This window comes from Balaenoptera acutorostrata, chromosome 3 (assembly GCF_949987535.1).
Source record: "Balaenoptera acutorostrata chromosome 3, mBalAcu1.1, whole genome shotgun sequence".
Taxonomy (NCBI): Eukaryota; Metazoa; Chordata; class Mammalia; order Artiodactyla; family Balaenopteridae; genus Balaenoptera; species Balaenoptera acutorostrata.
Window position 1 is genome coordinate 33,911,601 of NC_080066.1, and position 21,329 is coordinate 33,932,929.

Consider the following 21,329-nt stretch of genomic DNA (forward strand, 5'->3'; position numbering starts at 1 on the left):
CCCTCCTCCTGGTCCCCTGCGGCCCATCTCTCTGTCCGACGCCCACTGCCAGACTAGCCATGTCAAAGGGCCGTATTAATCACCAACGTGCTACAGCTCCATCATCCCTAGGGTCAAGTCAGCCCTTTGGCCAAGACTTCAAGGCCCGCTGTGGCCTGGCTCTGCCCAAGCCTCCCTGCCCCCTCTCCATTGCTCCTGACACACCGGGGACCTTGGTTCATTCTAGTCCCTGCACTTTAAATGTTCACTCTCATTGACCAGCCAAAGTCCGCTAGGCCTGAGTGAGGGAAGTTATTGTTTAATGGGCAAAGAGTTTCAGTTTAGGAAGATGGAAAAATTCCAGAGATGAATGGTGGTGATGGTTATACAAAAATGTGAATGTACTCAATGCCACTAAACTATGCACTTAAAAATGGTTAAAATGGTAACATTGTATGATATGTATATTTTACTGCAATTTTTTAAAATTAAAAGATAAAAACTAAATAAAATTGACAGTTACACAGGAAATAAAAAAGTCTCCTAGGCCTGGCTCAACGGCCCTTTCCTCCAGGAAGCCCTCCCAGACCTTCTGTGTCCCTCTTCAGAGGTGCCTTTCCCATAAGGCTAATGGTGCTTAAGTTTCAGGGCCCCTCACTTGCATGGGCTCCTTCTAAGACCTTGGGAGGCATGTGCTCTAACAGTATGTTCTCGTGGTCATGTATTTTAGCAAAATTTGCAAAAGCAAGATATATTAACTTCAAATGATTAAGAACACTGCCTTTTCCTACTCCAGCTGCCCACCACTGGGCTCACTTCCCCTCCAGTCTGAGGCCTTCGAGAATCAGCGGCATTTGGGGGATCAGGCCAAGAGGAAGTTCAGTTGGAAATACATTCAGTTTGGATCACTGGAACATATTTACCTGGTCCACAATGACTTGTGTATAAAAATGCCATGTGTAGCTAGGTTTCCCCTGGCTACAAAGTGGCAGGGAAGATCGAAACTGAGGCTTGTCTGACTTGATCTTTAGAATCCACTGTATTGGCTTTCCCATGCATCGATGGTCATGGACAGGCCTTGCATTCCTTAAGCAAAGGCAGGTTAGTCTATTTTCAGAGCCTTGCCAGCCTCTGACACTGTTTCCCACTCTCCGTCTGTTCCCATGTGCTTTCCTGCCTCATGGACCCCCGGAGCTGCCCGGACTTCCCCAAAGTAGACTCCACACCTTTGTCTTGGGCACGCTCTTCCTGGCCTGAAATGGCCTAGCTCAGCCATCTGTGTGGCTCTTATTGATTTCTTACTGGATTGGCATGAAATACTGACACCCATGAGGATTTGAGGAAGCTCTGAACACCCCACTGTAGTGTGGATGTGGAAGACAGCTGGCTGAGTGTCATCATTCAGAATAGTTAAGATCAGTCCGTGCCTGAGAAGGCTGGGAAAGCCTTGAAATCTTACCCCTGATAAGTGAAAAAACCATGATAGAGGTTTCCTCACATATGATAATTTAAGACATTATCAGTAATGAGGTGCGAAGCTAAAAGAAACATTTGAAATTAAGCACCGCCCCCCCCCAAAAATCAAAGTTTGGCCAACTATGAAAGAAGATTGACACTATTTCTGTTTTCTGTAGAAATGATTTTACCAAAGTAGTTGAAATAGGAAGGAGAGATCAAAATTCAGCCAAAAATGTAGGAATAAGAATGTCATCCAGGTGGGGCAAGCAGTGAATTTTTTAAATTATGTTAATTTTTATGAATTTTGTGATGTCTGTAGGGTTTTTATCTTTTTTTAAAAAATTTTATTTATTTATTTATTTTTGGCTGTGTTGGGTCTTTGTTTCTGTGCGAGGGCTTTCTCTAGTTGCAGCAAGCGGGGGCCACTCTTCATCGCGGTGCGCGGGCCTCTCAGTGTCGCGACCTCTCTTGTTGCGGAGCACAGGCTCCAGACGCGCAGGCTCAGTAATTGTGGCTCACGGGCCTAGTTGCTCCGCGGCATGTGGGATCTTCCCAGACCAGGGCTCGAGCCCGTGTCCCCTGCATTGGCAGGCAGACTCTCAACCACTGCGCCACCAGGGAAGCCCTATCTTTTTTTAAAACAAAAAAAGTTTTGAAATGTTTTTATTACTTGTAATTTGCTGTGATTTATTTCCTCATTCGAAATAAAGATTCTCTTTTGTGCTTAATTTTTTTTCATAATTTTGTGTTGCTTTATGAAGGAGGGCTCCCTGAATTGTATAAATTTTAGGGCTCATAAAATCTGCATCTGCCCGTGTCCCTCATCCCCAGGGAGGACCAAGCTCTCCCTCTCTATATGGCTGTCTTGTTTTGCCTGTTCCGCCAGGCGACCCCGATGGGGACATGGCTTAGAGCCCAGGCTAAACTGATCCGCTGGCCTGCGGATCTGTTACATTGAACTGCAGGCTCAACTTCCCCCCAGCACCCCGCCTCCCACCAAATGATAAGCTCTTCGCAGCGGAATCAGTTCCTAATCACTGTGTAAAGTGAGAAGTCTCTCCATGGAGACTCCCTTCTGGAAGTCCTGAGAACTTTCCAGACATCTGTTAAGGGGAAAAGGATTTTAGAAGCTGATTTGTCTCACTGATTCATTGATAAGAGCTCTTTAAAAATACATCTGTTTGGGACTTCCCTGGCAGTCCAGTGGTTGACTCTGCTCTTCCACTGCAGGGGGCACAGGTTCGATCCCTGGTCTGGGAACTAAGATCCCACATGCCGCACGGTGCAGCCAGGAAAAAAATAAAATAAAAATGCATCTGTTTATTGGAGGTACTTTGTACAAGATATAAAAACCAGTGGCACATGTCACATGTAAGTGAAAATAAAACCAGTGAATAAACGCTCAAGCAGCCCTTGACGAGGGACATTATTTTCTTTTCAGCAGCCAGCATCGTTATTCTGAAGCCATCCAGACATCCTGGGACATAGAGAAGTCCCCAGGAGAAACCTGGCTTCCTTCACCTTTGGGTCCTGCTTTGTGCCAGGCCCTGAGGAGAAGCCGCTGGGAGACTAGCGCTACAGGGTAAAAGTGCTGGAATCCAGCCAATACCAGCTGCTGTGCCTGAAAGTCTTAGTGCTCATTCACTGCCCCCTGGCCAAGGCCTTGGAGGTGGGGAGAGTCATGGTACCTCTGCTTTATAAATAAACAGATTCCCCGGGTATCACACAGGTATTAACACATATAAAATACAACTCTGCTATAAACTTTAGTGACTTCCAAGAAATTCACCTATAAAACATTAAATCATTCATATTAGTCCATAATAATCATTTTAATTTACCTTCTTCAATTTCAGAATTGTTTTACAAGGTATGTTAAAATTTTTCTCCAAATAATATGGATACTTTGTCATCTTGTTTACTAAAATTTTTCTTTATTAAGGGAGAGATATTGAAAATTCTCCCAATTTTATTGGAACTGTGCTCTACAAATAATAAATTTCTATCCATATGGGAAAAAAAAAAAAAAGAAACCTAGCAATGGCCCAGCCAATAGCAACTAAGAAGTGGGCTGGCGGTCAAAGGCTTATCTATGGGCAGCAGAGCCCCTGGGTGTGACCGCTCACCCAGACCACTCCCCAGGGCCAGGGTCCAGGTGCTCAGGGCAGGGGGAACCCTGCAGGGATGTCTCCTGGGAAGCCTTCCCACCAAGAGTCCCACCTGCCCCCCCTCCAGAACAAGTAGGGTTTGGATGGGCAGGGAGCTCGCAGGAAAGGCCTTCCTATTTTTTTTTTTTTTTAACATCTTTATTGGAGTATAATTGCTTTACAATGGTGTGTTAGTTTCTGCTGTATACCACAGTGAATCAGCTATACATATACATACATCCCCATATCTCCTCCCTCTTGCGTTTCCCTCCCACCCTCCCTATCCCACCACTCTAGGTGGTCACAAAGCACCAAGCTGATCTCCCTGTGCTATGTGCCTTCCTATTTTTAACAGTCCAGATTTCCTAAGGCAGTGGGTGTCTAGGCGGGAGGGTGGCCTTTGCTCCTCCCCCCCACTTCTTTTCCTCCTTCCCCCATTCCCTCTCTCCCCTCCTGTCCTCCTCTCTTTCCCTCCCTCCCCTCCGCTTCCTTTCCTGCCTCCTGCTTCTCCTTTTCTCATATATTATACTCCAATCACTGTGTTTCACAAACACAATATTTTGATCGATTCAGTAGATTTTCACATAGTCAATACATTAAAATCAAGTAGAATGGGGCAAAAATTGTCCCAGTTTTGCCCGGAGGGAGCCCTATTAATCTGGTTTGTATAACCTTTTGACATCATCTCAGTCCCTGAAGTCTTCTTTGGCATCAGTTGGTTAACAGTCCCTAGAATCAGTCATTTCCCTAAGGAGTACTGGTTCCCTTTAATGGAAACTTGTATTTAGATACCAAAATCTGGGTCCTAGGGATACTCAGTGCTACTAGGGTGTTATTGCTTCTTGGTCTTTTCATTGGATCAAATCAGGAAAAATATCTTAAAAAATCATACATGTATAATAATGCCAATTAAAATGAACAAATGAATATATCTCTTACCTCTTTAACTGAAAATCTTGGTTCCAAAAAAAAATTATCTTTCCCCACTTCCATGCCTTTGTTCACACAGACACTTCTGCCTCTAAAGCCCACTCCCCAGAGAAATATTTCAGGCCAAGTTCAAATCCACCCCTTCTGATCTGAATTGAAGATCTCCTTTCGGGTTTCTTATGACTTGGCTTCAAGTGTGTGCTCTGGTCCAACATAGAAAGGCTTCAGCAGCCATGTGCCCATCTTCCTTTCCTCCCCCTGTTTGAGGGCAGGGACCCCCATACACCCCTCTGAGCAGAGGGGATGCTCAGTGGCTGGGCACAGGGAGGATGGCAGCCCCTGCTCTACCTTCTGCCATCACCCAGTGTCTGGAGGACTGGACGCGCTCTCTGGCTGTCGAGGAGGCAGGTACCCCTCAAGACCAGTGTGGGCCCCCTGCAGTAGCCCACCCAGGAGCAGGCAGGGCTGCTTGTGGGCCACCCCTTCTACCCACAGCATGACAGAAACACACTGCCACTGGCAAAGCCACAGCGTCCTGATGATCAGGACATTCAGAAATCCATAATGCTGGGCCTACCTCCTGGAGGCCTGCCTAGTGCAGCTGGGGAAGGAGGAGAGAAGGACCAAAGTCAAGTTCGTCTGCTCTTGCTAGCCAAGAACCCAGACATGCAAAATGGCAATAAGCCCTATCTTCTGCCTTGATTCACATCTAACACTTTCACATTCATATCCCATTTGCATTCCTATAACACCCTTGGGAGGTGGGCAGAGCGGACACTAGTATTCCTATTTTATAGATGGGAAACTGAGGTTTGGAGAGACCTCCTTATCCAGGCAGATATCTCTGATACGTGACATAGGTTGAGAAGATTTGGGGGCACCCTAAAGAGATAGAGGGGCTGCATTTTGACTGCATCACAGTCACTCCAAGTGACTGACCCTGTTGAGAGGCAGGCGAGATGGACGGGTCCTGAAACGAGCTTCTTCACCCCAGACGCCCTTCACCCTCTGCTTTCAGGGACTTTGTGGCTAGTTTGAAACCTGCAGAAACTCTCCTGGCCCACCAGAGGGCGACTGTGAGCCTGGGGAAGAATCCTCAGTTTTGATGGTCTCAGGGCCAACACCCCCTGGGGCAGCAAAGGGCGGCCAAGATATGGTCCCATCTGGCTGCTCCTCACCAGAACAGCTCTGAATTGTCTGTTTTCTAAATTGGGTCTCCTATTTCACTCCACCAGACAATGCCAGCGTAGTGTGGACGTCCAAGGTCACAAAAGTGTCCTCTGGTGGATTTGGGCAAAGATATGTTATGCTTGGGCTGCAGAATGGCTATGAGTTTAATTTTGTTTTAATTTTAAAGAATTGGCCATTGGGAGATTTTTAGATAAGATTCAGAATTTCTGCTTTTGGAAGATTGTCGGGTCTGGCGATCCTGGGCCTATATATCTGCTCAGCAACGTGTAGTCGGAGCTAAGTTGCCAGTGCCCCCTTTAGACTGTTCCTGGGTCTCATTTTCCACAGTCTCCACCACTCCCTATTGTCTTAGACCCAGCCTGCTTCAGTCATTATGTCACCTGCCGGGCTTCTGGAGGTATTTGATTTTGCTATTCCAGGCATGTGTTGCTTCAAGAAGCAGGTCATGAGTTAGAACATGCAATCTTTGTTACCCAGGGAGGTCCAGAGCCTTGGACTTGTCAAAGATTTCGTCTGTGACCACGCTGAGCTGTGGCTTCCATCTGCCAATCCTCTGATTCCTTTCAACCACATCCTCTTCACTCAGGAAGGAGGCTGTGCATTTCCCTTGACCTGCCCCCCAGAACAGATGTGGGTCAGCACAACCAGCAAGGCCTGGTTTCAGGAGCCTCCAGGGTCTCCTAGGTGGCCTGGTTGTTGGGGCCTGTTTTAAGCTCCCCCAGCTTGGTAAATGCAAAGTTAGGTCTCTCCAAGGTATGCTGGAAAAGTTACACATTGGTCAGTGGCCACTGCAATGGTTACTAGACACTTTACCATCCAGGGAATTCCCTTTGTCCACTGTCACCTTGGTTTGTTCTCTGAACCAGGCCCCAGGAGAACTTGAAGGGTGGCCACCGGGTGGGTGAATGAGGAGTGGGGTGGGCAGCCCCCGCCTGCCACAACCAGAGAGAAAGCCCGGATGCAGCAACAAAGACCCAATGCAGCCAAAAAATAAAAAATAAAATAAATAAATTTATAAAAAAACACAAAAACAAACATGGGAGAGCATTTTGCACAAGTGGAAAGAATGGTGTTGGCGGCTCCTGGGGGAAAGCAGTGGGTGTTGGAGGGGTCTGATGCTCTGGGCCATCTGCAGAGCCAGAGGAGTCCGGCTCCGCTGGAGTGCGGCGCGGCGCAGCGTCCGTCTTCTGGATCTCCCCGTCCGCACAGAGACCGTCACGCAGCACCTGGCCGAATTTCACATCCCAGTCACCAAGGGTGTGGGAAATGGGAAGATGAGTCCAGCCTGTTATGACTCATCACCCTTCTCTGTTTAGAGTCCTTGAAAATGTCGGCTTGTTTTCTGCAGAATGTAGAGCAATCCTCTCACAGTCTGCTAATGCCTTCTTTCCTTTGAGCCCAGCAAGGCAGATTCAAGTGAACAGATGAGGCCTGAGAATTTATGTGCAAAGCCCCCAGCTCAGGACGATGGGGGATACGCTGGTAAAGGATGTGTTAAAATCAACAGGCCCTACAAACATGCTTTTATTATTCTTGATAAACCGAACCGTGGGGAGGGGCAGCCTGACACACGGTTGACCATGGCAGGCTGGGCTTGTAGCTGCCTGCTCCCCAGGTAAGACACGGTGGGGGGCAAAGCCAGACCTCCCTCTCCCAGGAGGACATGCAGAATATTAAGGGGTCTCTTTTTCGGGAAAGTAAAGGACCGTCATTGTTGAAGACTGGGTAGACTCTCCTCTGAGTCTGTGCAGAAGCGCTCACAGCAAAGGGCAATGCGGGTGGATGGGTGAGCAAGGATTGGATAGCTCTGCACAGTTCTGGTTGTGAGGAAGGTTAATCAGACCCAGACACTGTCCTCTGCGATCAAAGCAAAGGCGACACAGTGACTAGGACTTACGTTTCTGATGAGTGTCCTGGTGATGCCATTGCTCCTGCCATTCCTCCCGGAGCCCTTCAGACTAGATCTTTCCCACAGAGAAGGTCAGTTCAGCCCCTGATACGTTAAGTACCTACCCCTTCAGATATACAGTCTCGTCTGTATTCCAGCACTCCCTGGAGAGGGAGAGAGTATAAAGGTTGAGACTAGGCACTGGAGCCAGTCCCTGGGTTTTGAATCTCACCCCCGATCCCATTTACTGGCAATGCACCTTGGGTCAATTATTTAATCTCTTGGTGCCTCAGTCTCCTCACGGGTAAAATAGGGTGATGGTTGCAGCAGCAACCTTATAGAGTCAAGATAAGGATCAGAGGAGTGACGTCACAGAAAGCACTAAGCTTAGTGCCCACGTGTAGAGATGATGGTGCAAACACCAACTGCTGTTATTCTATCCTTCTGCAGGTGATGACTTGTAGCTGAGCAGTTTGGGGAAATCAGGCCTTGGGCATCAAGGGCCTCTAGACCCCAGCCGTCCTCGTGTTGCCCTTGGCAATCGTGTGTTTGCCTCAAGACGGAAATAAACACGGTCCCTGAAGAGACTTATTCTGGTTATTTATTCATAAACAAATAACAGTCATTTGTTTTGCTGATGAAGCTGGAGGCTGATTGGGCTCAGCCTGGTTGTTCTTGCTCGGAGTTCTGACGTTCAGTTAAGGCCGGGTGCTGGGTGGGGCTGGGGCCCTCTGGAAGGCTCCGGCACTCACGCGTCTCACGTCCAGGCTGGGAAGACTCACAGCGGGGGCTGCAGCAGCCAGGCTCCTCGGGCATTGCCCTCAGTGACGTGGTCTCTCCACGTGGCGACCTCAGGCAGCTCAAGGGTCACAGAGCAAGGGTCCCAAGAGAGGCCAGCGTTAGTCGAATGGCCTTTTCTAACCCAGTCCAGAAGCCACAAAGCATCCCTTGCACCTCATTTTGTAACCAAGCAGGGCCCTATGGGGCCTTCCTTCCCCCCATATCCTCTGCTTTAGCTCCTCTCCGAAGTACCTAGATAACAGTATTTGATGCAAATTTCCGGAGTTGTTTTGCAGATATGATAACCCCCCATCAACTGGAAGATGTTAACTACTTGATGACCATGAGCACATTGCCCCAGGCCTCCCGGAGCCTAAGGACTGACAAAGTTAACCCCTGTGACCCCGCCCTGTTCCCTCATCGTCAGCCCATCAGTGAATTGTGCACGATCTGATTACCTACCCTGAGATCCTCTCCCTCACCTGCCTTTTAAAAAGGCTTTGCCAAAACCCTTCTGGGAGCTCGAGGCTTTTTAGGGCATGAGCCACCCGTAGCCTTGCAATAAACCTTTCTCTGCTCCAAACGCCGATGTTTCCGTTTGTTTGGCCTCACTGTGCATTGTCACTGTGCGTCGGGCACACAAACTTGTGTTAACAGTTTTATTCACTGAGGCAGCCACGAAGGCCCACCTGGGCTCACGGCAGGGGGAGGGGGGGGGCGGCACGGGCTCCACCTCTTGGTGGAATGAGTGTCAAAGAACTTGTAGACATGTTTCAAAACCACCCTGAGGCTCTGTCCCCGCTGCCCCTATTTCTTTCTGCCACCACCCTCGCTGCCTGAAATGCCACCCAGCCTACCTGTGCTGCTCAAATCCTGCCCATCGTCCAAAGTCCTCATCAAACTCACTCTCCAAGAGTGAGCCCTGCCCCAGGCCACCCCTGAACCCCACAGCATCCTCTGCTCTTGACCACAAGTCATTGGTTTTATGCTCACAAATTCCAGTTATGTAAACAAGCAAATGAGCAATAACACCAAAAAGGTGTGTATACAGGGGGAAAAGGTATGTACAGGAGGAACTACCAAAATGATAGTTATGTGCTGGGGATCGTAGGTAGTTGTTATTTCCTTCTTTATTTATTTATTTATTTATTTATTTTTGGCTGCGTTGGGTCTTCGTTTCTGTGCGAGGGCTTTCTCTAGTTGCGGCGAGCGGGGGCCACTCTTCATCGCGGTGCGCGGGCCTCTCGCTATCGCGGCCTCTCTTGTTGCGGAGCACAGGCTCCAGACGCGCAGGCTCAGTAGTTGTGGCACACGGGCTTAGTTGCTCCGCGGCATGTGGGATCTTCCCAGACCAGGGCTCGAACCCGTGTCCCCTGCATTAGCAGGCAGATTCTCAACCACTGCGCCACCAGGGAAGCCCTCCTTCTTTTTTTTATTTTTCAGTATTTCCCCAAACTTCTACAAAGTATATCTAAAACTTGAATAATCAGAAAAATACTTTTTTCAGAGCAAATACCTTTAAAAATAAATGGTATGGGCTTCCCTGGTGGCGCAGTGGTTGAGAGTCTGCCTGCTAATGCAGGGGACACGGGTTCGAGCCCTGGTTTGGGAAGATCCCACATGCCGCGGAGCAACTAGGCCCGTGAGCCACGATTACTGAGCCTGCGCGTCTGGAGCCTGTGCTCCGCAACAAGAGAGGCCGCGATAGTGAGAGGCCCGCGCACCGCGATGAGGAGTGGCCCCTGCTAGCCGCAACTAGAGAAAGCCCTAGCACAGAAACGAAGACCCAACATAGCAATCAATCAATCAATCAATAAAATAAATAAATCTTTAAAAATAAATAAATAAATAAATAAATGGTAAACCTTCCTTGCTCTGAATCCAAAGGACTCAGCTATTAAGCTATTAAAATCTTTCTCCTCCAAAGAAGCAAACTGAGATAATTTCAAAGTTTACTCTGTATAAAGGTGAAAAAAATACCACAAGACAGATCAAAGATGAACATATAGATTGAAATTGGAGCAATAGATTGAAATTGGACTTTTGTGGTAAAAAAGTCATGGCCAAAGACACAATTGCCTTAGACCTAGAAGCACAGGTTTCCTTCCAGATACAGCCTCCGCTGTTTGTCCTTCTGTGATTTTCCAGGGCTGGTGCAGCGGAGACTGAGGCCACGTCAGCCTGGACAGCAAAGCTTTGGCTACAGGGCGTGCTGCAGCCGGCTTGTCATGACTTTTGTGGAAAACAGGAAATTACAAAATGCCCTTGAGTGAAGCCCGTTGTGGGAACGAATGTGCCTCTCTAGGTCGAGAAGGAGAGAGAGCATTCATGTTTCTGTCCAGACAGAAGGAGCTGTGGACCTGGAGGGGTCCATAGTTTAAATCAAGCAAGGGTGCAAACAGTGCTAATTTCCCCAAGCAGGGGGTGTGATTCTCAAACTTTAGACTCCAAAGTTTAGCGTGCTAATCATCTCTCTCACAGCTTGTTGAAATGAGCATTGCCAGCTCTGTGCCGGGTAGTTCTGATTCAGGGGTTCAGAGTTGAGCCTCTGAATCTGAATCTTACAACGAGTCTCCCAGCTGATTCTTCGAGAATTTCTCTGTTTCATTCTTGCAACGTCAGGTACAATCAGAGTCAGGTTCCACACGCACTTCTGCAGGCCTGCTGCATGGTAAGCATGGTGCTACTTGATTTCACATGTTCTCTTCTGTATGCTCCTCCTGGAACTTCGGAATTCAGCGTTCATATCTCCATTTTATGCATGAGAAAACTATGGCTCAGGGTGGTGGGGTGATTTGTCCGTGGTCACATAGCTGTAAGCAGTGGAGTTAAGATTTGGAGCCAGGTCCGGGGAACTTGACAACCCCGAGTCCCTCGTGTCCCCCCTGGGAGAATATCTCCAAGGTCCCATAATTTTTGAGTCTCACCAGCCAAGGAATTGATTACTGGATCTCTCCCTTCCCCATCCTCCATCATCCTGGCCACATTCCCACATAGGAAGCCCTTTCCTTCAATTATCCCATAACCCCCACCACCTCTGCTTCTAAGATGCCTCTAAGATGGTAGCTTTTGTCTTGTGAGCAGCTGAAGGGTTCCTTGCTTGGAATCACAGGTGGGGAACCCCTCCTCTGAATGGGGGAGTGGAGGCACTGAGGGGACGGGGAGCGGAGTGGTAAGAGGGCAAATCAATTCTTTTTTTGGATATCTTTATTTTTATGTTTATGTTTATTTTTATTTATTATTTTTTTTAATTTATTTTTTAGCCATGCCATGTGGCATGTGGGATCTCAGTTCCCCGACCAGGGATCAAATGGGAACCCTCTGTGTTGGAAACATGGACTCTTTTAACAGATTTTTTTTAAATTAATTAATTAATTTATTTTTGGCTGCGTTGGGTCTTCGTTTCTGCGTGTGGCCTTTCTCTAGTTGCGGCTAGCAGGGGCCACTCTTCATCGCGGTGCGCGGGCCTCTCACTATCGCGGCCTCTCTTGTTGCGGAGCACAGGCTCCAGACGCGCAGGCTCAGTAATCGTGGCTCACGGACCCAGTTGCTCCGCCGCATGTGGGATCTTCCCAGACCAGGGCTCGAACCCCTGTCCCCTGCATTGGCAGGCAGATTCTCAACCACTGCGCCACCAGGGAAGCCCCGGAAGCATGGACTCTTAACCACTGGACTACCAGGGAAGTCCCGGAAATCAATTCTTGATAGAAATACTGCAAACCCAACCTCCCCACACTCACATAGGTACTCATTATCTTTCTAAGGAGCATTCTCAGAAATCAGAGAAATTGCTGAACAAGAAGACAGATTTTTAGGAGCGTTACAGTCCACTGGGCATGTATATTGATTAACAATATTGTCCTTGCTCGCTTGGAGATGCGGCCACTGGGGAGGCGCAGGAGTTTCAAAGCGTGGTTTGCTAATGGTGGCAACGTTTCTCCCTTCTTCTATAGACACTGAGAACGACTATCTTAGTGTTTTAACTGGGGCACAGGGAAGGGGGACATATGCTCTGATCATACTGGACAATTCCGCCTGACGGTCGATACTGATGGAGCCCAGGTCACCTCCTGGGAGTCAAATCCAGAATGTCCGTTTGGCCAGTCCGTTGGCCCACTGGACAAGAGCACCCTTCCCAAACATCAGTTAATAAGAGAGGGGAGCAGACTATTTCCAAGAGGAGGGCCATCTTGGAAGCTGAACAACTGCCCTAATGATGGAGGTTTGGATGCAGGTCCATCCACGCCCTCCAGAGACCTGGTACTTGTGGCTGTTCCTCTGTATGGGGTCTCGTTACTGTGCCAGCCTGGACCGCACCCTCTCAAACAGGCCAAGTTCAAGCATCATTCCCTCAGATGTTGTTATGGACTTAATTGTGTCCCCGGCTCCCCTCAAGTCATATGTTGAAGATCTAACTCCCAGGACCTGAGAATGTGACTGTATTTGGAGATGGGGGCCTTTAAAGAGGTAATGAAGGTAAAAGGAAGTCATACGGGTGAGTCCTAATTCAATATGAGTGGGGTCCTTATAAGAAGAGGAGATTAGGACACAGACACACAGAGGGAAGCCGATGTGAAGACACAGGGAGAAGGCGGCTGTCTGCAAGCCAAGGAAAGAGGCCTCAGACAACATCATACTTCAACCCCAATGTCTGCCACGGGCGTGGGTTGCAGGAGTGGCTGCTTCTCTAACCCTGCTCAATCTGTAGGGGAAACTCAGGGTTCCTTGCTGTCACGCCATCCCAAGGGCAAGGATGAAACGCCATTCTGGAGTCTGTGGGGTTCTACGTGCCAAGGCATTAGGAGTCAGATCTTTTAGAGGAAGGGTCCAAACCCTTCTAGGGCCTGGCCTCCCTACCTGGGGTATGCATACCATGGAGGGTGCAGGAGTGTGGCTCAGGATAGAAGGGCACTTCTTCCCAGAGTGTTGTTGGTAGTGGGCTGCCTTGCTTTATATTAACACAAAGTTGTATTATGGAGTAGAATAAAATACTTAAAAATAATGTAAACATTAAAAAATATCAAAAGAATTAAACATTTTTTAAAATTCCCATAAGAACAGAGTGTAAACTATATACTGAACGTGAAATGTGTGCCTTGAGGCCAGTCATTTACTGAGACCCTGGGGCACGTTCACTCTTTTGTCATTGGGTCAGCAAGAGGACAAGACATGACTAAAGGGGACAGGCACGCTGAAGGATGCTTGCTTGTATGGACGCCCCTCTGTGCTACAGGGGTCTCTTATGAGATTCTGGCATGAGGGATCCCAACCTCACCTCTTCCCATCAAGGATGTTGGCCTTCTATATTTCCCTTGAAATAAGTTTTCCAAGGGGGCTCCATCTGAAGGGCTTGAAGCATCATTGTCCCTGGGGGGACCACCTTCAGGAATGGCCAGCATAGAGTCCTCTGTTCAAGAACACACAGAGGAAATCTACGGAGCACCGACGTCCATGGTAAAGACAGGGGCAGACACCGGAAGGGGAGGTCCACAAGGACTTCGTTACTATGTGTTAGGCTCTTTCATATACATCACCAACTATGATTTCCACAACCACCCAGCAAAGAAGGCAATGGTTTCCTAAGTTTAAAACAGGGAAACTGAGTCTCAGGAGTTAGGAGCTTCCATGTAATAACTGATTGTACAGAGACCAGTTACAGAGGGACCACTCCCCAGGCTCAAACGTGAATGACCTCATTTAACTTCACCCTCACAAAGTGGAACTGGTCATCATAGTTAAGGGCAGCTACCTTTTTTTTTTTTTTTTTTTTTTTGAGTGCTGACTCTACATCAGGGATGTTTTCCTTTTAGCAACTTTATATGATAGGTCAGAAGAATATAGGTTTCAAAATCAGATGATCCCAGTCTGGAATAGCAGCTTTCCTACCCTGAATTAACCTTGGGTAATTCAAGTTGCTTCTCTGATCATAAGTTTCCTCATCAGGAAAATGGGAATGATAATTGTTTCTCTGGGAATTAAATGACAGCATGTATAAAATGCTTAGCATACAGTAAGTACTTAACAAATGGAACTGACTTTTAGGTATCGGTTCTCCTAGGGTTTTACAAATGAGGGAACAGAAGCTCAGAAAGGCATCTCGATTAAGTCAAGGTCATCTGACCACAGGCAGAGCCAGGACTAAATGCTGATCTGCTGGATGCAAACGTCAGGGCTCCTTCTCCCCTATGGACACAAGATAACTGATTTTCACAGGGCTGGTCCCCAGGCATCAGGAAATGCAAACATTCCCATTAGCCAGCTGTCTGATTGTAGGGAAGCACGGAGTGCACTTGAGGAATATTTCCTTCCCAAACAAATCAAATATTTGAAAATGTTGCCACTTTTAATGTTTTAATGTGAACTTCAGTTATCTAAAAAATTCACTGACATGGATCAGTTCCAGAGCCTTCGATGCCAAAATTCAGAGCCATTATGGTCTTCCTACACGTCAGGACTTACTAGAGCAATAGCCTCAGAGTCTTGGAACTTTGTCAATTTTAGAAACGCTGTTCTTTCTATTGTGGCCAGACAGGATAATTTAAGGACATTTTCCTTGATACCATTTCATTTTCCATTTAAATCTTGGAAATGTTGTCGAATTTGAATGATACTGCACACAAACCACCCTAGGACTGCAGATTTTGAGTCTGTGCTGTGATGGGGTGGCCTGGCAGTGTAAGTATTTGTTGGAGAAAAATTAACTAGCAGGGCAGTATATTCAGAGTGGCTACCTTTTTCATTAACCCTGTAAGTAAATAAACTGGAGAGATATGCAGTCCTCTGAATCACAACTTACAAGCAGTTAATAGAACTATTTCTGTTCAGGCTAATTCAGGTTCCTACTATTTTAAAAGCCCTTTATTTTACCATAACCTTGTCTATTTTAAATTTACATCTTAACTATCTAATGGCTGGAAATTTGCTGTAAATTTCCAAACATATTTGAGTTCAGAGACACATTATACTTCAGGCATTCAATACTTGAACGTTGTTCAGAGATATTAAATACAACTGAAAAAAGAAGTGACTGGGAAATTAATCATTTGGAATAAGACTATATTAAAGATCATATAGAATCAACTAACAGCTTACCCACAATATCTCTTTTGGATAAATGTGAAGTCATTGGTTCCAGAACAGTTTTCCAGGGTAAGTTTTTGCTTGACAATTTTCCTTCTCCTCAAAGCTGCTACATGTCTTAGGCTGAGCCATCCCTGAAAATATAGCCTTAATCCAAATCCAATTCGTAAATCACATCTAAGGCCTTGGATGTTTGGCTTTCTGATGTCCTAAACCCACTTTGTAGGTTTGCAAAGACCACAAATCAGGTTATTACAGTTCATCTCAAGAGGTGGCTTAAAGAGACGGAGGGAAAGTACAGGAGACCCAAGTTACCTGGCACCTAGGCATCAACCCCCTAATTTACTGGGTACATATTTTATGTAAAGGAGTAAGATTGCATCATAGATACTCAGATTTTCTGGTTGGAATCTGGGGAGGTTCAGCTAAACCCACACAGTGATTAAGAAGATCCTTCAAGCTGATGCAGAAGTGGACTAGAACGGAATCTCTCCCAGGGAAGGCCCTGCCTGGGACTTTATTTCTGGGTCCAAAGCCACACTGTGACCTTACTGAGCATCTAGTGAGAAGGTGTATCACCTTGGTCTTTCCTGACAGGTTTTCCCTTCCAGAACTTTCCTTATGGGCAATGGAGACTATTATAAAAGTCAGTTCCATAATGCATTCCCCCAAAATCACCCAGTCATTCTCTGCTTCTACACTGACAAGGGAAAAAATATTTGAAAGGTTGTATGAGGCTTTTCGCTGCAGATCCGGACAAAATCCAACGGGGCCTGACGTTTTAGAAAGGCTGCCACCAACAGAACTTTCCCCAGAAGTTACCTCAAATGTGACCTTCATCAGCTACACTGAGAAAAATCTGTTCCAGGTACACTGTCAGCCACAAGAAGGGACTGAATTTTAGGCACTGAACTTAACGAGAAGAAATTTCTAACTTTGATTCAGTTTCAACTCGGACTCCTTAAACCCCCCAGTGGAGAGGGGCCGAGGACCCCCAAAGGGAGAGGGGACGGCTCAGGAGAGTGACTACGCCTTGAACACAGCACGCCGCTCTTCCAGGCTTTAGAGCCCCGAGCCCCGAAGCAGAACTGGGGCTGCTGCAACGCGGAGCCCGGCGCGGCTCCCACCCGGGCGGCCCAAGGCTGCCGCCACCTGCCAGCCCTCCCGTGCCCACCGCGGCGCGCCCCGGGCGCCGTGCCACCAGGAGGGGCGTCCCGGTCCCGGCTGGCCAGGCGGGTCCCCTCGCGTAGGGGGCGGCGGGGCCCGGCGGGACCCCAGCGAGCAGATCCTCCTCCTGTGGCCGGCGGGCTGGCTCCGCGACCGGGGACCCACCCGCGCGACGCCCCGGCACCGCCGACCGCGCTGCGCCCCAGCCCCGCAGGCGCCGCGGCGGCGGGTCCCGGGATGTTCCTGCAACGCTTACCTGGCGAGGCCGTCCCGAGCGCTCGCTGCGGCGCGTGCCGGCCAGGGGCGCGGGGCGCGGAGGGAGCTGCCCAGGCCCGGCTCGGCGGGCAGCGGCCGGGCTGCGGCTGAGTCAGAGCCCCGGTGGCGCCGGCGAGCGCGGGCCAACCGCCGAGAGGGGGGCTCTGAGCGGAGCCGCGGCCGCCCTGGCATTTTAAAGGCGAGGCAGCTGGATGCTGTTCAAGCGGAAACGCAGGGAGAAACTTCAGCCCCCAGACCAGAGCGTGGATAGCGCGGAGGGGGCCCAAGAGCCCCTTGCAGGCGCACAGACCAGTCTGGGCTTCTCTGATATGCTGTTCACAAGCGTTCCCACCAGATATTTCCTTCATGCGAAAGCAGATACCTCTCTCAGAGCATCTGTCTGCATTATGCTTCATAGCGAGACAAACGTTTCCACCAAACTTAGGAGCAAGACCAAGAGGCTGGTTTGGAAAGTCTGGTTGATGCAATTAGACAAGAAAAGGAAAAAGGTGTAAAAACACTGAAGTTGTGCCTTTGTAAAACAAACAAAAAATTGGGGGGGGGCTTTTTAAAAATTGGGAAGTAAAAGAAAAACAATGACTATATGCAGCAGATGTGATTGTTTAGATGGAAAATCCAAACTGAAGATTGAGTGAAATAGTAGTCTTTTCCAAGGAACTGGCAGGTTACAAAATAAACATCCCAAACTAACAGTGTTCCGGTGTATTTACTAACCAGTTAGAAATGCCAGTAGAAAAAAATGTCATTCTTACTACTAGCAAAACCATAAAAAGCTAGGCATATAAATTTACCAGGGAATATATTCTACTTTGTTAAAAACTTCTACTGTCTACTGAGGCACCAAAGAAGACTGGAATCTATTAAGACACAGTCCTTATTCTGGGACAGAAATACGCCAACATTGTAACCTTGTGACATCCTCTTTACCTGTAAATTCAATAGAGTCGTCATCAAATTCCAAGTAGAATCTTTTTTTTTCACTTGACATAATGATTGTAGGTCTCACGTGGAAGCATAAAGAGAGAACAGTCAACACAATGTTGATAAAGAAGAGAAACTAGGCCTGGTTCTGTATAAGAGAAACTAGGCCTGTTGGATATTAAAATGAAAGAATGCATACATGCATGAAGGAATAAATAAAATGCAACAGTGACCCAGGGCTTACTATTTAAGGAAGTGCTTTACGTGTATTAATGCATTTTGATCCTCACAACAAACCTGTGATGCAGATACTACTATTGCTGTCACTTTCAGATAAGAAAATACAGGCCCTGTAGGATAAATATCACACACCAGATCACACAGCTAGGAGTAGGGGATTAGGGATGTGATGCAGGCATTCTGCCTCCATAACCTCTGCACCTGTGCTTAAACCTCCCTCACGCTACACCGCCTTTATCACAAAGCCACAGTAATTAAAACAGCATGTTACTGCCCCAGAGCTGACTGTTTAATGGAGCAGGACGAAGAGCTCAAATTTAGAAGTACGTGAGAAATTGTGGTGTTAAAATGTGGCACTTCAAGTTGATAGAATAGAGGAATTTGTCAAAAAATGATACTGGGCTAGTGGAAGCTGATTTTCTACATAGTTCCCTAGGCCAAAAATAAATTCCAAATCCATCCAATACTGAAGGTAAAAAAGTGAAGCCAAAAAATAATTAGATGAATATATAGGTGAATATTTGTTGTAAACCTGGGATTGTGAAATTCTAAGTATATCATGAAACCATAAAGGAAAAGACTGATAAGTATGATTTATTAAAAACCCATATAAATTTCTTTGTTAAAAAAGACACCAGGGCTTCCCTGGTGGCGCAGTGGTTGAGAATCTGCCTGCTAATGCAGGGCACACGGGTTCGAGCCCTGGTCTGGGAAGATCCCACATGCCGCGGAGCAACTGGGCCCGTGAGCCACAATTACTGAGCCTGCGCGTCTGGAGCCTGTGCTCCACAACAAGAGAGGCCATGATAGTGAGAGGCCTGCGCACCGCGATGAAGAGTGGCCCCCACTTGCCACAACTGGAGAAAGCCCTCGCACAGAAACGAAGACCCAACACAGCCATAAATAAATAAATTAATTAAAAAAAAAAATTAAAAAAAAAAAAAAAAAAAAGACACCATAAGGGACTTCCCTGGTGGAACAGTGGTTAAGAATCTGCCTGCCAAAGCAGGGGACATGGGTTCGATCCCTGGTCCTGGAAGATCCCACATGCCGCCGAGCAGCTAAACCCGTGCGCCACAACTACTGAGCTTGCGCTCTGGAGCCCATGAGCCACAACTACTGAGCCCATGTGCCGCACCTACTGAAGCCCATGCACCTAGAGCCCGTGCTCTGCAACAAGAGAAGCCACCGCTCGCCGCAACTAGAGAAAGCCCGCGTGCGGCAACGAAGACCCAATGCAGCCAAAAATAAATAAATAAATAAATAAATTTAAAATAAAAAAAGACACCATAAAATAAGTTAAAAAGTAAATGACAAAATGGAAAAGATACTTACTGTATATGTGTATATATATGATATGAGATTGCTGCATTTGACTAATAGAAATACAAACACTCAGTTAAATTTGAATTTCAGGTAGACAACATATTTTTTAGTATGAGTATGCGCCACTAATTGTTTATCTGATAGTCAAATTTAACTGGATGTCCTATTTTTTATCTGGTAGACCTAATATTACAGCAACATTTTAATGTACATAATTTGCGAAGAACTTTTACAGTCATTACGAAAAAAGATGATCACCCTAATCGAACAGAGAATTAAAGAGACCAGCAGGCAATTCACAGTATCCGGTAAATAGGACAAAATATCTGGTAAATAGGACAAAATAGCCATCCTCTCTTGCAATGAAATAAATACAAATAAGAAGTTTGGAAGGTTGTGCTTTTTACTTTCTTGATTGGCAAATTTTATAAACTATTGACAAAACTCAGTGTTGACGTGGGGCTTGGAAAAACAGGCATTCTCTTCTCACTGTTGCTGAGAATGTAAATTAGTATTATTTCCAGAAAGCAGTTTAAGAACAAAATTGAATACCTTATGTGCATAGCCATAAACCAAGCAAAACCATTTTCAAGAATTTATCTAAAAAGATAATTTGACAAGTGAATCAAATGCATACAGTGGATGTTTACTGCTTTGCATAAAGAATTTATAACAGTGAAAAATTGGAAACAACCTAAATGTCTATAGCTAGGGGACGGGTTAATTAAATAATAATGACATATATTGAGACTTTACTGTGATGCAGGCACTGTCCTAGGCGCTTCCTGTGTATTAACTTGCTTAATTCTCAAAAACAAAACAAAACAAATCTCTCCAAACCCCCCTACTAACTCCAGCTGAATAGAAAGATAATGTTAGCATCTCCATTTTACAGAAGGGGAGACAGGACAGAGAAGTCAAGCAACTTCCCCAAGTTCCCACAGCTGGAAAATGGGGGACTGGGATTTAAACTGAGGCAGTTTAACTCCGGACACCAGCTCTCAGCTCTTGTGCTATGTTGTGTACTTAATAGAATCTCACAGAGGACATGCCAGGATGATTTCCTCCATAGGGTGGAGAATTTTGTAGCCATTAATGATAACAATGTGACTCTGTACTTATTGGCAGAAAAAATGTTCACGACATAATGTTAAGTGTAAAAGGAAGTTTGCAAAACCACATTGCTATAGACTAAATATGTCCCTGAACAACTCATATTTTGAAACCTAATCCCTGTGAGGGTATAGGAAGTGGGGGCTTTGGGAGGTGACCAGGTCATAAGTGTGGAGCCCTCCTTAGTGGGATTAAGCCCTTGTAACAGAGACCCCAGAGAGTTCCCTACTTGTGTCCACCATGAGAAGACACAGCAGGAAGGAAACATGTCTGTGAACCAGGAAGCTGGCTCTCACCTGACACTAAATCAGCTGGCGCCTTGATCTTGGACTTCCGGCCTCCAGAACTGTGAGAAGTAATTTCTGTTGCATGTAAGACACCCAGTTCATGGTATTTTGTTATATCAGCCTGAACGAACTGAGACACACATACATAATATAATCCCATTTATGTAAAATTGAATCTATTTATATATGGCTATATATATATTATATATAGGCTTAGAGAGATATTGGATGAGTAATCAACTAATAGTTCAACAGGATTTCTTTCTGAAGGATGGAATTTCAGATGACTTTTTTACTTTCTTTTTTATACTTTTCTAAATGACATAGGTTTTAAAAATTATGAACATATATTATTTAAACATTCAGAAAAAAAATCTTGGGGGAAAGTTCCCACTCTATGTTTCAGTCCTTCAGCATCCTGATATTCTAGGCTTTTCCCAATCTCGTCTCTCTCTTCAAATTCTGAGAACTCAGTTCCTTGGCTGAGAATTCTTAGCCCCAGATTAATCCCAAGCGTCCCCTGCGCACCTTCCACCTGCCCTCTAG

The 21,329-nt window shown here is 46.6% G+C and overlaps 1 protein-coding gene across 1 annotated transcript in view; it reads right to left on the reverse strand.

Moving 5' to 3' along the window:
• CTXND1 (cortexin domain containing 1) overlaps window positions 1-16,952 on the reverse strand; it is a 57,049-nt gene extending 40,097 nt beyond the window's left edge. Inside the window, exon 1 of the mRNA XM_057541992.1 lies at window positions 16,877-16,952. The gene's annotated coding sequence lies outside the window, so the exon portion shown is untranslated. The remainder of the gene's footprint in view (window positions 1-16,876) is intronic.
• Window positions 16,953-21,329: the final 4,377 nt, after the last annotated feature.